Below are 16,550 nucleotides of genomic sequence, written 5' to 3'. Positions count from 1 at the left end.
GAAATGACCAACACTGCTTTCTGATTTTCAGCCATTGCTGATGTGATGTAACCACTTTTCAAAATGTTCAGACATTTTTAGGTAGGATTTTATTTCACTGGAAAGTTTTATGGATATTTAAAAAACTTGCTTTGAATCATCACTCAATAATTATTCCAAATGCCTTAGGAATCAGAAATTCTGACAAAATTTTTGGGTCATGTAAAACCTACATTTTTCCTGACTGAAATTAAATATTTTATTTCAACTTCAAGTGTTTCTTTCAGTTCTTTTGTTTTGTATAAAGGAAATGAAAGAAATTTTGTAATCACAGAAAGAAAATGTGTAGTAAAACATCAACATGAACTTTTCAGGCTTCCATACTATTTTTTTTTTCCTTAGTATGGGCAGCTGAAGATAAAAACCTCAAAAATCCAGTGATGGAATATTTCTGATGAATCAAATTTACAGTTTTTGTTAAAAAAACCCACCTTGGCTGAAAAAAAGTGATTGGAACCTCCTTTGTTTAAATCAAGCATTGGCCAATGAAGCATAAGCCCTGAGAGCAGACAGGCACTTAGGAAAGGAGGGTCACGATGTTGACAAGGGGACTGGAGCACCTCCCCATGGAGACAGGCTGAGAAAGTTGGGGCTGTTCAGCCTGGAAAAGAGAAGGTTGTGCAGAGACCTCATAGCAACCTTCCAGCATCTGAAGGGGCATACAGGGAAGCCAGAGAGGGACTCTTTGTCAGGACTGTAGTGACAAGCAGTAATGGTCCACACTGAAAGAAGGGACATTCAGGTTAGATATGTGGAAGGAGTTCTTTACTGCGAGGGTGGTGAGACACTGGAACAGGTTGTCCAGAGAAGCTGTGGCTGCCCCATCCATGGAAGTGTTCAAGGTCAGGTTGGAGGCAGCTTTGGGAAATTTGGTCTAGTGAAAGGTGACCCTGCCCATGGCAGGGGGGCTGGAGCTACATGATCTTTAAGGTACTTCCAACCCAAACTATTCTATGATTCTGTGATTCTAAAAGCTCTTCTCAGCAGCTGAAATTTTAGGCAATCTCCTTTGTCTTGTTTGAAGGTTCTGCCCATGGACTTTGGGCATAATCTGGTCAATAATCTTCATTAACATGGTATTTGCAGCTTGCCTTATTTTAGCCACTTAAAATCCAGGTTTCAAGTCGAGGCCAGTACCCTCAGCTTCCATTGCTGACATGAAGAAGGACTGGATGTGTCTCAAGGTGGGATCACTCTCTCCTAGGACAGACATTATGGGACAGCAGTGGGGATGAAACCCTGAACTTCTACCAAGAGTATAGATTGCACTTAAGTTTTTAGGATAAGGTGGATGCTAATGTAAGCTAATATAACCTGTCAGGAACACTTTCCAGATCACTGTAATACAGTCAGAGTATTTACCACTGTATGACCATATAATCCAGGACAATCACCAAGAACCAGAAAATAAGGGTGGTTTTGTTCTGTGTGCACATATTCCATGAGAGTTTGACTCTTCAGATGTTTGACTCTTCAAACTCTCATTAAAACCCATCCTCTAGCTTGAGTGCCATTCCAGGTGCTATGGACAGGTAGTCAATCACAGGGACAGGTGTAGTTTGGTTTCAGGAGAATCTGAAGTCAGAATACTCCAAACAGCAGTGACACAACTCTTCTTAATAATGAAGATAATAAAACCTCAGACACCATAGTCTAAGCAAATGTTATGGCAAATTCATTACCATCAGTAAACCATGTCAAAAGTGTTTTGGAGCTAGGCTGCTCCCACCGGTGCCAGGGGAGCTTAACCATGTCCTTCCCCAGAAGCCAAGGCAGGTCAGCACCCAGTTTCTGCAAATTCTTAGCTTATCGTCATGGGCTTTAGTTTAGTCATTGAATAAGGCGTGGATGAGAGCGACCAGATGAAATTTTGTGTCTCTGATGCAGCAGATGAAGCTGGCTGCTTGCTCTTGCAGCATGTTATTTCACCTTTTACTACATTCTCCACAGCACCTGGCTTTAAATAGGACTTTGAGATAAGTTTAGAAATAGTTTTGGTTATGAGAGAGCTCATATCTCAAAGTCTGTGTCACAAACTTAATGAGGTAAATGCAAGCTATTCCTTAAACTTGGGAGGTGTGTGTTTAACTCATTCAGTTCCCATCCCTGGTGGGCTGGCCTTGTCCAGCATCTCAGTAGCCATACTGCTGCTCACTCACTTCCCCCACCCAGAAGAAATAGGAAGAACAAAAAGAGCAAGAGGACTCCCAAGGTGATATAAAGGCAGTTTCATTGGTGAAGAAAAGAGGAAAAAACAGCAAGCAAAGCAAAGCAAAGCAAAGGCAACCACCCACCACCTCCCATGGGCAGACCAATGCCCAGACAGTTGCTGAATTTGACCCACTTGGAAACAAGCTCTGCATCCCTCCTTCTTCTGCCTCAGGTTTTATTGCTGAGCGTGATGTTACAGGGTAAGGAGGTGAACAGCTGCAAAACACTGATCCTTCCTGAAAGGATGTGTGAATTTCTAATAACTTGTAGCCATTAAAAAATAGATATAGGGATAGATTTGTCCTACCTGCAATGCCTAGAGAGTCCTTTCTTTAACATGGTATTTGAGTCATGGGATGTGAGTTTCCTTAATGGGATAAGTGGATAAGAAGTATTTTGTTTTTCTTTTTCTTTCAAAAGAAAAATGACTGTTTACTTACACAAACAATGCAATGAACCTTTCTATTCCCTTTCAAAAGAAACCTGGAATTATAACTAGTTATAAACTAGTTTATAACTAGTTATAAAAACCACTTTCTGCAACACAAAGCACTCTTCTGCTCAATGAGATATTTATAGAGGAAATTAGCACAACTTCTTCATAAATCTCCTGGATTTAAAAGTGATGTGACTGGCAAACATGGTTTCCCTTTTTAGCTTCTTGAGCATTTCTGTCATAACAAACATTGTCCCCCAGTTGTGGCACCCTTTCCTCTCACAAATTTTTGTGTGGTGCTGGAACACACACTCATATGGTTCCCTTTCATTTCTGACACCGTTATGTCATTTTATGGATTTGCACTGACAGCATTTCATTTTGACATCATTATAGCATCTCAACTTTCCACACTGAGCACACCAAGAGGCATTTGTGATGATGCTATACTAAGAAGAGTTAGAATAAATAGGTTATTAACATGATTACAAATAACCTCGCTAAAGATTAATTACTAGGCATGAACATGAACAGGTTTTCTTGCTTAAATTTTCAGCTGCTGTAAAATTTCATATTTTCTATCTTTTACAACTGGTCAAGAGATTCAAGTTATAGATAAAACTACCTTGCAACTGAAGGATGCAGAGCCTGGTGGGTTCACAGACTGGTGTTATGGCTAGCAAAAGTGGGCACTGCACTCACCAGTAGTCAGGAGCCAGTTCATCATTTTGGTTCCTTGGAAGTCAGGTGCCCAAGCTGGGCAGCAAGGTGCCCAAGTGTCCCAATTCCCACCACAGACAGCAGGAGGAACCAAAGGGGGTTTGTCAGTGTTAGACCAGCTTCTTAAGGTATGATGGGATTTTGTTGGGACCATGGTGGTACCAACTGCAGAGGGAGGCTGGGGAAATGAAAGCTGTCGCTGCCCATGGCAGGCAGTTGGAACTAGGTAATCTTTAAGGTCCCTTCTAACCTAAACAATTCTATGTTTCTGTGATTCTGTGAATTAGCATCACTGCTTTAATTAAATAAATTAAACTTAGCAGAGTCTAGTTCTAGCGAAACAGGTGGAAAAAAAAAAAAAAAGAAACTGGAGAAAAATGCCATGGCAGAAAACAAACAAAAAAGGAAGAACCCCTAACCTCCAACACATCTGTTCTTATGTCTTAGTGCGGCGTCTTAGAGATTCATGGCTGTACAAGCTAGGGTGTGCAAAGGAAACCCAAGTGACAAGTCTAAGACAGATGCCTTTCTGTGATTAGAGGGAATTCATGGTGGCAGAGGTGCTCTTGAAGTGACATTCATGTAGGCCAGCAGTGCACAGTGCAGCCAGCCCCGGATCAGGCATCTCCCTGGGTGCCATGGCCAGTGTACCTGGTTCCCTGAGTTAAGAAGCACCTCTCATCCAGGTAGCTGGGCTTGCAAGGTGCAGATTGAAATGCAGATTGAGCAGGTGGGAACCTGAGACAAACCTTTGGGATAACAAAAGTCATGAAGAGTCCTGGTGAATGGACACTGAGAGACACTTCAGGAGCTGGGAACTGCTGACCTTTTGGATAACAAAGGAGATGAAGACAGGTGAAGGCTCCTTTGTTGAGGGTCCTCCTTGGACACCAGCTGTGGGAGTTTCTGGGTTGCTGTGCTGTGAATAAATAGAACTAGACATCTGAGACTCTGCTATGGGAAAAGAAGAGCCAAACTGGTAAGGAAACCTGGCCTGACTGTGTGAGTGCAGTGTGAAGCGAGTCAAGTGGGGCTCCCGTCGGCACACTGGAGCTGCCTTCGCTGAAGGACCTCTGCTCCCAGCAGTCCCAGTCTCTGGTCTCAGGACTGTGACTGGCAGAGGGTCTCAGAATGGATGGTCAGACTGGGATCTGGCCATCTGGGATCTAAGGGTCATTTCCTTAACACCTGAACCCTGCTGCAAAACCTCCCCCTGTACCTGCGTGTTCCCAGACTTGGATTTGCTCTAAGTAAGAAAATATATGCAAACTCATGCACAATTACATTGAAAGTTGTAGAATATTTAAATAGTCGCATAAACAAATGCAGCAAAATTTAGATTTATCAAAATGTACGATATTCAGAAAGTCTTCATTCATCTCCCTTCTGGAAGTGTGTTCACACAGGCTCTAATTACATCATCAACTACTATTTTTTTCATAATAAATTGGAACGTTTGTGTTGGCAAGGATATCCAAGCCATACTTAGGAAGTGAGATAGGTCAGTATTTTTACTGTCATTTTAAAATTAGTGATCTTCTTCACTAGTGCATTTGGTACAACAAGTAGAATCAGTCATTTCTCCATGGTCTTTTGCAGGAGTGAGAATTTTCTAGTTTCTGTAGTATGTAAATGCCTTAACAACCTTGATAATGTTTTTCCTAAGGTGAAATGAGTCAGTGAATAGCGTTATCTCCACTGTTTTAGATGGAAAAATGAGACAGAGGATACTTACTGGAGTCCAGATTAATGACAGCAATTTGGACTCCCATATCCATCTCGCCACTGTCTCCACCTCTGTGAGGATATCCTCAGGCAGACAGAAAAACAAAAGATCTATTTTCCTCTCCTTTACATTTTATCCTTTACATTTTTCTTCTCCTTTACACCTTCACACTGCAATGACATAGTCAGTTGCATGGAAAAAAATGTTCACCTGAAAGAAGAAAAATTTATGGTGTGTTTTTAGCCAGCTAAATCCTCAGATAAATGTTCCAAATGTATCCCCCGGCTGCATGGGATAGGGAACAGGACTGAGAGGAATCAGATGAGGAAGTAGTGAGCTGGGAACACAACTATTTAAGACAGTGCTGCATATTTTTTATTTGATATTTATGGATCAGCTGATGTAGATCAAAAAAATTACCAGGGGGCAGTTCTAAATTATTTTATTCGAATGAGAAATCCCAGGTAAATGTGAAAGTCTGGAGGCACAGCACTGGGAGCTCAGCAGCCTGACACTGCTCTCAGTTGAGTAGTACAAAGTTTCTTCCATGTGCTTTGGAAAGTGAGCAGCCATAGCATGTATGTCATGACTGTGGAGTGGTGAGCAGGAAATGGGTGATGTTTTGTCACAACACTTTTTTTTTTTTTTTTGCAAGAGACTACTTTGGAATATTAATAAAGACAAGTTCTGCACCATGGATAGCTCTAATTGCAGGTGAATTTATCTGTAAGACAGCAGGTGAGGCTGCTGTGGTCCTTAAACATGTTCTGTCACAGTACAGCTCAGAGGACACTGCTGTAGTTCATCCAAGTGCAAGAGTTTGGTGGTCCAGATAGTCCAAGGGGTCCTCATTTACAGGACCTCTGTATGTATACCATACATCTCATATCCAAGCTTGGAAACAGCCACAGTTCCTATCCATAATTGTGGGTGACCCACAGAAACACAGAATGAACTAGGTTGGAGAAGACCTTTGAGATCATCAAGTCCAACCTATGACCAACACCATCTCATCAATTAACCATGGCACTGAGTGCTGCGTCCAGTCTTTTTATAAACAAGTCCAGGGATGGTGACTCCACCACCTTCCTTGGCAGATCATTCCAGTGCCCAATCACTCTTTCAGTGAAGAATTTTTTCCTGATGTCTAACCTAAACTTCCCCTGGTGCAGCTTTAGACTGTCTTCTCGTTCTTCCCAGTGGCTGCCTGGGAGAAGAGACCGAGCCCCAAATAACTACAGCCACCTTTCAGGGAGTTTTAGAAAGTGAGAAGGTCACCCTCAGCCTCCTTTTTTCCAGCTCCCTCAGCTCTTCTTCACAGGGCTTGTGTTTCAAGCCCCTCACCAGCCTCGTTGCCTCCTCTGGATGCGCTCAAGTGTCTCAATGTCCTTCCTGAACTGAAGGGCCCAGAACTGGACACAGCACTCAAGGTGTGGCCTCACCAGTGCCAAGTACAGGGGAAGGATGACCTCCCTGCTCCTGCTGGCCACATTATTCCAGGATGCCACTGGCCTTCTTGGCCACTGGGGCACACTGCTGGCTCATGTTCAGTTGGCTGTTGACCACTACCCAAAAAGGCCAGGTCTCTTTCTGCCTAGCCACTCTCCAGCCACTCTGTCCACCTTGGAAGTGTTCAGGGTCAAGCTGGATAGGGCGTTGAGCAGCCTGATTTAGTGAAAGATGTCCCTGCCTATGGCAGGGGATTGGATGTAATGATCCTTAAAGGACCCTCTCAACCCAATCCAGTCACCTACCTCAGAAGTCTCCCAGTCCAAGAAGAGTTTTAGATGTTTCCATGATCAAGCAAGAGGATGAGCCACTCTAAGGGAGGAACAGTTTGTCTTGTGCCATCTCAGGTTATTCCTGAGCTAGTGGAGCCTGCGTGAAATGAAGCTTGTCCTTTCAAATCCAAGTCTATGCCTTTCAGCTGCCTCACCCCAAGACAGATGTGCTGCGCCAGCCTGCAGAAAACCTGATTCATGGCTTCATCCATAGCCCACTGCCAAAAAGCAAAAGATTTCCGTTGACTTCACTCAGTTTCACACTGGCCCCTGGGACTCTAAACACACTGCAAAACACCAGTTCTCTACTGAATCTGTCAAGGGTCTCCTGTGTTGCTAGAGCCAGCAGGGCCTCACTGGTTTTTGCCAGCAGGGAATTTGGCTCTCCATGCCATTTCCAGCATGGATGTTGCAAGATGATGGTTAAATGATTTCTCTGGAGTTTTTACTGATAAAAAATATGTCAGACTTTTTGGAAAACCCTACCTCTTGTACCACTGCCAAGTGTTTCCTTCTCTATTGCTACCAAGTTTTGACTTCAAATGGAACTTTCTAATTACATCGCAAATATTATATCATGAAAATTTGGAACCTGTTAACATAGTCCAGAATAAAATAACTGAAAAATAACAGACTACAGCCTCTTTTCATTACACTCTGAAGGTTTAAAAAGTTCTGAAGTATAAATTCTCAGTCCTGTCTGAGTATTGAAGAACAGATGACCTCACAGCAGAATGAGTTGGTTGCCTAAAGAAGCTGGCTAATCCATGAGACATTATTTCTATCTTCTTCTGTTGGCATCTTTTGTAATAGTTTATTAACAATGATTTGTGTCCTATTGAGTAAGCTGTGTTTGTATAACACCATTGGCACTACATTAGCTGAAGCCAAGGGTATTCTGGCTAGTTAGTCACAGCTATCAAATGCTTGGAACTTAATTTTCACTCTTTTCTGGCTAAGAATTTTTAACAAATATTTTGCTGCAGGGTAGAGAAAATCCTAAATACTCAACAGTATTGTTTGCAGGACCAGACAGGCATTTGCAGCCAGATGAATATGTTTGATGTGCTTCTGCGGTGGAAACACAATGACATCTACTGGCCGATGAAGATGGCTGTCAGAGTGTCTGCTGGAGCAAAACAGCCCAGACTCGACTCTGCAAGGAAAGAGGATGACATTATTCTGAGAGGCAGAATGACAAATCAGAACAACACCCACAGACATCTCAAGAAATACAACAGAGATTGAAAACCACAAAATATTAGGTATTTTATTTATGTACCACTGTTTATTGTTAGTTGAAAAACAAACAAACAAACAACACAAATCCTCTGATGGTGCAAATTTTTTCTATTGTCCTCAGTAGTGGCTGTCTGAGTTAAAAAAGTTAAAGCAACTTACACTGGGTGTAGCCAGCTAAAATTCACTAACAAGATCCAGAATGCACAAGTGCCTCCTCTCCTCTATAAAGAAAGGGATACATGTAAGCAGGACTTTCTGATACCCTAAAATGACACAGTTCTGCATGGCACTGATATTAATCCATTTTTTCCCTTAACATGATGCAAGCTCTGTAAGTCTTGTGCAGAAGACTATATCTAATCGACCCCAAAGGCATGGTGCTCCAGTGGTATGGTATTTCTCTTGCAAATAGTGCTATTAAAAATAAATAGAGGAGGCAATCAAAATTTGTCTGTTTCTGAAACTGTGAATGCTAACAGTAGCAATGAGAATGAATTTTTTACAGCTCACACTTCTTATGTTCAAAATGTGTATAATTTTGAAATCCCTTGTCTTCCATCAACTCTGCTCCTATAATTTTTAGTTGTGTTGCCTCAACAAGATAATGCAGTTCAGCAGAACCAGCACCTCTGAAAATCATCATGCTTGCTTTCTGAAATGGATATGTTGTGCAATTTACTCAGTAAGTGCCACTGGGCTGGAAATGTTATACAGCCAGTATGTCAGTGCAGCATCCAGAAGAGGAACTGTGTGGAAAAGAAGGTTTGGCTTCCATTCATGGAAGCAAATCAATCCAGAACTAAGGAATACGGCATAGACTAGATCCTGTCCATGGTTATACAGGCTTCTAGGTGGTGACAAGAAAATTGAGGCTGTCCAAAATTAATGAATATTGTGCATGGAAGTAAGGGTAGGAAATATGAGCAATGCATTAAGTGCGGTCACTGCAACCCACAGAGACTTTAATACCGTTTCACACTGGGTTTAGCAGGAGTCAAGAATGTGCTTGAACTGGACCAACATCTTGTATAATGTGAGTCCTCCAAAGCTCTGTACAATTTTGCATGTCACTCCCTCACTTGGATTTCATCCCTTACAGAGGAGATGAGGGAATGTGAGCAAAGGGATTTGACCCTAATGTCCCAACCCTACTGCTCGACAATAGGCCTTTCACAGTGCTGTTGCAAGGAAGAAAAGAAAAAGGGAGAAGGGAGACAGCATAACACAAACAAGCAAAAAATGGTTCAGTCTGTGATTATAAAGGTCTAAAAGGGTCCTCCTCATAGCAATAAAAGAGAAATCTGTGATAAAAGTGATCTGACGATCAAAATATTGCAGAAAGTTCTTACCGGATCATATATATCAGATGATTCCTTCTGTACGTTGCATAGCAATGGGACAACTGTGGGCTGGATTTCCCTCCGCAAATAATTTCAGAGCGTCAGAATTGGCATTTGATTCCTGACTGGCAGCATTCAGGACTCAGGACAAAACAGGAATGTGTATATCTGTGAAGCTGCTTGTTTGCATATGTCATCCTGGATTTCGGTTCTGAAAGGCTACATTCTATTGAGACAAGAAAACATAAGCAAGAACAAGGAAATGTCTTCTATATTTTTCTGATATGTGTAACTTTTATAAACAGAGCTCTTATGGGAGGTGAATTGTCATGTTAAACACAGTGACACCTAACAGTGAGTAAAAAAATAAATCAGATGCAGATTTCTGGGCTGCTGTCCTATGTCACCACACCATCCATGGCTTGTGCAAGTGGTCATGTATGTTAGTGGTTTTCACACTGCAGTAACTGGGATGCAGCCTGAAAACAGTCAGTTGATACTCATGTCCCTGTTCAGTGCTAATATAAACCCTCTGTCTTTCATGCTGGCAGGCGGGTGCACCATGTGTCCATGGGTGCATTCCACAGTAATTCTGGGTAATAATTATTCCCAGAATAATTACTAGGACTCTGTGGAGTCCCCCTAGTTATTGTCTTCCCTCATTTGACTTTAATTTACATTTCCTATGAACATACTCACATAGAAATATTAAAAAAATATTTGTTTAGATAACAAAGGGTGAGCTTAGTTTCTTTTTTCTTCCTTCCAAACCCCAAAAATCTGCTGACTGTCTTGACCAGCCAAGAAGATGTTCACTGGTAACCTTCACTCCCCCTCCAAAAAGCATTGAACTGCCTGGGTTATTTGTTTAAAGAGATACTGTGATGTCAAACTGGGACCTAAAGATAGCAACTTTAAACACAACTCTTTTAACAAACCAAAGACTCCTGGAGACATTTCTATGTTTATAATTTCCAGTGGATACAGGGGATTTTCTTGAATCCTTATTACAAATAAGCATCTTCCACTCAGTCAATCATCTCAGACAATGCAGCCTTATGCATTATGGAATTAGGGAGCAAAAATTATGAGAAATTAATGACTTAAACTTGAAACAAATTAACTAATTTTGTTTAATTTGGAAGAGTGAGAAAATAGAGAGGGCCAGCTAAATACTCAAAAAATATTTATGAAATCTCAGAAAGTAAAGGTGGGAGAGTTAAGCACTCTGGTTAGAAACACAGTTGGAAGAACATTTGTCCTCAGGTGTGCCAGATCACTGCTATTTCCAGTTAAACAAAGTTAGGAGGAGACTTTTACATAATTTTCTTCATTCCTGTCTTCAATACAGAGATCTGTTTGCATATGTGGATGCATACATATATACCTTCTCCATATACATATGTAGAGATGAACCAGAGAACTTTGCATGCACAGAACTGCAGTCTCCACCTGCAGAATACACTTCAGGAGCTAACTGCATTATTCATTTTGTGTGCTCACTTTGAGACATCCTGGAAGTTCCTGCTTTTTGGGAGTACAGAGCCCATACCATCTTTGGGACACTTAATCCAGACTCTAGACGTGAAGAACACTGTTTCCAGCCTTAGAGTCTCATCTGTCAAGGCTAAAGACAAAACTCCTCTAGGACATGCAAAACTGGGCACAGGAACACCGTGGGTGACGGGTGAAGCCAAGGGAGGCAGGTGAGGATGCTGATGTTGAAGCGACTCTCATCTTGCCTTGATTCCTTGTTGGTCCTGGGTAAATCTCTTCATTTTCTTCAGCAAGGAGACACCCAGTGAGGAAGGGACAATTACTAGACAATGAATAAGCCAGCTTATTGGAATGGCTAAACAACATAACCATGCTAATAATTCTTAGTGGTTTTTAATCCTCATCTCCTTTAAAATACATTTTTTTCTTCCTGTGGCAACACTCAACTGCCTTTCTCTGGTCCTGCAGTGTGGCACAATGCTGAGACTTGGCTTACCACCATCTGGAGATGAGATGGATAAATGACCAAATCCAAAGAGTTGTCTTTGACCACTTCCCATCCTTCTCCACCCTGAAAAGACCAACCAGAAAATGGAACAGGATGTATATAAAATATCCTTAAGCTTGTAAGCATCTCCTCGTAGTAGGTGTTCATATGACTTTTGAATGTTTCAGCATATCTTTAGTTCTCTTTGATTCTTCTGAGGTTATATGGGTGGTTGCTGGCAGAATTACACAAATACAGTCTTCACAGCTCAGCAATCCTTGCATCCAGATTTGGAGCTCAATGTGGGTGGCATAGGAGTAGATGCCAATAAGAAGGCTAGGACAGTGTTGTTACTTTCCAAAGCTAAATGACTCAGTACAGAGCCTTTGTAAGCAGCAATTAAAGAACCAGAAGAATGTTTTGTAACTACTAAAGAGTAAGAGGGAAACCTCATTTTTTTGTAATGATGTTTTATTTTCACTCTTTAATGAATGTTTTAATCTTGCCTTAAGATATATTTCTGTTACTGAATGTCAGCTAGAGACAATCGGTATCTTTCAAGTCTTTTGCTGCTAGGGCATTTCCACCTTTGCTGTGGGAACACCTTTCAGTTCATTTTAGGGTTAAGGCTTCAGATCTCAGTAGCTGCACGTTTCTCTTGTTGAGAAAGCCTCTGTGGGATGTATAGAAAGCATTTACTAAAATCCTCATAGACATTAGATTGATTTGTATGGGTAATATATCTGACGATGATGACAATGATGTATTGTCCAAAAGGTTTTAAATAAAAACTGACACATTGATAGAGTGTGGAATAATACAAAGTTGTCTAAACCTCAGAGACAATATCAACTATTGGCTGAAGCGCTGAATTGAGACACAGGAAAGCCTTAAATGGTTGTACCATCTCTGACACTGTCTTACTGAAGGCTAGGTTGTCATGATGACTCAGTTTCTCAAGTTTCCCATATGTTGAATGGCGATGGGGTACTCTCACACAATCTCAGTGTACTTGGAGGCACATTTTGATAGGCAAGTGTGCAAAGCAATTGGTGAGTGTCAAGTACACGTGAACAGGAGACAGTTTATATTGTGGAAAGTACTGGGAAAGGTTACCAGAAAGAAAAAAAAAAGGCACATATTAAAAGCCTAAAAAATCTGATTACAAAGTAAGCCAGTAAAAATGGTTTTGTTATGTTATTTCAGAAAGTTACAGCAACAAAATTATGTGTGCACTTTTGTGTGTGTGTGTGTGTGTGTGTGTGTATTCGTGTTCATGGAGATACATATGTGAGTTTGGAGGGGCATGTGGGTGCAAGTATATGTACATACATTTATATAAAAACAGGTATATGCACATATAGCGTATGCTACTTGTGTGGCATATCTATTCCTTTGCTTGTACAGCAGCACATGTATCAGACAGACAATACTCGAGAAGGAATTGAAAGTATTTACTGACAGCAAGAGAAATGATTCATGTTCTAGCATCAGAAAAGTAATTTTTGATTTTGTTTTACTTTTTCTAAACCATCACTAGTGTTAAATATTTCTCAACTTGCTGTTTACCAAATTTCAATAGTCAGTTTGGTTAGCTGAAGAATTAAGCTTAGGATCAGTCTACAATATACACATATTTCGTGGGTTTCATATCCTCAGATTCCTCTGAATTGTTTATAAAAGAAAAAGATTTAAAAAATCAAGAACCAAAAATTGCTTAGCAGTTCCACAGGGAGGGAGGAATTACTCCAAATTTACACCGTGAAATATTCCAGTTATTGTCACGACTAAGTTTTCAAGACCATCATCATATCCCAGTGGATTTCCAAGCATATAAAGTGCAGCTCTCCTGGGAAGGTTGAAAAGAAGGGTATTATCTGAAGACCTGTTAGACCAACTGACTTCAGACCTGCATGGATAATGATGCCTCTGGCTCTGGTGAGGTGTAACAATTTTCAAAACATGTTAGAGATGCCTGTGGATTTCAGAGCACTTTGAAATCCAGGTCTTTAATGAGAAGTTTTGCTCCCAGGGCATAACTTTGAAAGCAGAGTGCAGGAAGACAATAAATGAGTCCCAGCAAAGCCCTCTGGAAGCTATATGAAGTTTTGCTATATGAAGCTGAACACAGAATGGGTACAATTCCTGTCCTTTTGAAGAATTTCTGAAGTGTTGATCTCATCAAGCACATCTTTTGATATCACAGCTTGATATTTTAAATAAACACTGTACCCTGGACCTCGATGGGATTCTCCAAGTTTTCAAGATGTCACAGCAATCATATGAATTTTAGAGCTCACAGAAAAATCATCTGTCCTACAGAATGTTGTTTTCACCATAAACTGCAGGAGTACATTGCTGCACCATTAAACAGTTTGCTTTCAAGGTTCATTGTCAAGGATTTTTAAATGTACATTATCTTTATACCCTACTAATGAATATAAAAAATTTTTAACTTCTATATGGTGGGAAAATAAAATTGGAGAATAAACAATGCTAGGACATTTTGTAATTACTTTATTCCATCAGTGAAAAGTCTCCAACTTTTTTCCTTTCAAGAGATTGCGACCATCCTACTGTCTAACACATTAGACTGAAACAGTTTAAATTTTTTTCTCTACATTTCGGTCTGTGCTTTCTATAGCACCTGGAGCTGCTACTGCTCCATAGCATACAAGAACAAGTTATCTTTCAACATCTCAGTTTAAAAGCAAATCTCAAAGAAGTAAAAAACCAAATGCCACTTCCACAAAGCAACAGTTTGTGATCACTAGCTTACTGTTTTCAGTCTAAAAATTATTCCTGTGGCCCCTTGCAAATAACTTTTGTTTTGGTTTAGGAGAAGTGAAAAGCCATTATTCACAAAGCAGCAGCAATAAACTCACTATTAAAAACCATATCTCACTGAGGTGATAATTTCAATACTAAGAAATGCTACATGTCTTTTGATCACCACTGATCCTGCCTTCAGGTGGTTTGGGGAGGGGGCGGAGGGAGGAACTGATTAACAGTGATAGTGATGTTGGATAAAAAGGGTTTAAGGAACTTTGAGTATTTATTTAAATACTTTTAAATTATTTTTTTTTTCATGTGGTATGCTATAGTTCTATCCTGAATCCCAACCATTAACACAAGACATTATATCGAGAAACCACATAGGAAAATCCTGACTATCAAGAAATGTAATTACAAATATTACCAGATCCAGTGAATAATAAACCTTGGATGAGTAGCCATGCAGATACACCCCCAGTTTGCAGTGTGGTGCTGAGTTTCAGGGCAGGGAACACAACAAAAGAGCACAAACAGTTTCAGAGCTACACAGTTTCATGTTGGATTTGTTTTCCTGATTGATTACAACATCAGAAACTGGATAGAGACAAGAGATGCCTATCCAAGGCTGCACATCAAAGGTGATGCCAAGTGTTTTAACGTGAGGCCAGTTAAGTATTCCAGAACTTGGCCTGCACATCAAATTGTCCTGGACAGACTGGATGCAGTCAGAAGGCTTTTAAAGCACTAGAGACCTGAGATGGAACATGTGCTTTGCTGATAGCATATTGTTTATGCCAAAATAATGAATGATGTTGGATTATGCATGCTTCATTTTAAACAGCAGACAATTATCTGGATTTGTGAAACAATAACAATGTTATAGCAAAGCCTTGAACCTGAAAACATGTAACCACTGAGCATAGTAAAAGGAGAAATCCAAACACTCTCAAAGGCTGTCAAAATTCATGTTTGGCTTCTACTTTTGTGGGTTTGCCCTGCTTTGTGCTCTGAAGTGTGCAGCACTGCCTGGACACTTGCACCTGCACCTCCCATGGTCAGTGCAGTCAATGCCTTTGTTTCTCTCCCAGCGGGAAGGTATGGGCTCCCAGACCAGTAAGAGTCACAGGGCTCATGCTTTATTTGTGACATGTAGTCTGCTATCTATATATCTTAAAAAAGCAAGAAGGGATTTCCAATTGATCTGTGGTTACTTGGTGGAGGGAGGGAGAAAGACAAAGCACAGTCTTCTTCCCAGTCCCCTTTGGCTCAGGACTAAAGCCAAAACTGAAGCAGCCATACAGAGAGCAGAGGAAACTTAAAAAACCTTAATTAGGGAAGAAAGCAAATTAAATAACACCATCATCTGCTTACTTAGAGCTGCAATGCTGCCAGAGAAACCCCACAGCTTGCATTTGTAAGCTATGCTTTTCATATAAAACATTTAATGAAAACAGGAGACGGGACAACAAGCTTTCTTCTAACTTCATTTAAACTTGTTTACGTTGCACTTTGAATTCCTCTTGGGTTAATGTGAAGCTGGGCTAAAAGTTTGGAAGTGATGTAGCCTAGCTAGCTTTATTCCCTGAGTTTAGGCTTCAGGGCCTGACAACATATGATCTGGAGCTCCCAGGACCCATGGACGCCACTGTTCAGAAGGGGCTCGCTTTTGCTCCCCTCCTGATGCCTTGAGGCTGGGATATGCTTTTGCAGTCACATATATGGGGTCTTTTCTGCAGCTTTTCAGAATATTAATTTTTTAAAATTTGATCATCTACTCATTTGTTCTGTTTTTTCCCTCTGTTAAAAGCATCAACATGAAAATTCTGTGCTCTATTTGTGTTATTCTTGAAGGAATTTTAATGGATTTGCAGCCTTAAATTTTACAATGACTTACTACGTAGAACAGGAAAACAAAGCCTTACCTTTGAATGGTGCACACTTCATATCATATTTGAAATACCAAAATGTGTGCTTTCAAATTGTATTTATTTCAGCATCAACATTCTGCTCTTATTCACTTCCTATGTGAATTAAGAGCAGAATATTGCATCTCTTACAAAATTTGAATGCAGTTAAACAGAACAGCACATGTGGCAGATTAACCAAGTAAACTAATACTGTATTTACCAAAAAGATTGTTCACAAGAAGACACGCAGTAATTCCAAATAAATGACATTTTTCAAATTCTGTTTGAATTTTCAAAAGTAGAAGAAATGCTTTGTAATATAGGCAATATTTTGCATGCTTTATTTGAACATTGAAAACAACAATAGCTTAAGGATGAAAAAGATTTCC

The sequence above is a fragment of the Onychostruthus taczanowskii genome, unplaced genomic scaffold (assembly GCF_017590055.1).
Source record: "Onychostruthus taczanowskii isolate IOZ18803 unplaced genomic scaffold, ASM1759005v1 scaffold3, whole genome shotgun sequence".
NCBI classification, from domain to species: Eukaryota; Metazoa; Chordata; class Aves; order Passeriformes; family Passeridae; genus Onychostruthus; species Onychostruthus taczanowskii.
The sequence above is the reverse complement of the archived record's forward strand: the minus strand, read 5'-3'. Positions refer to the sequence as shown.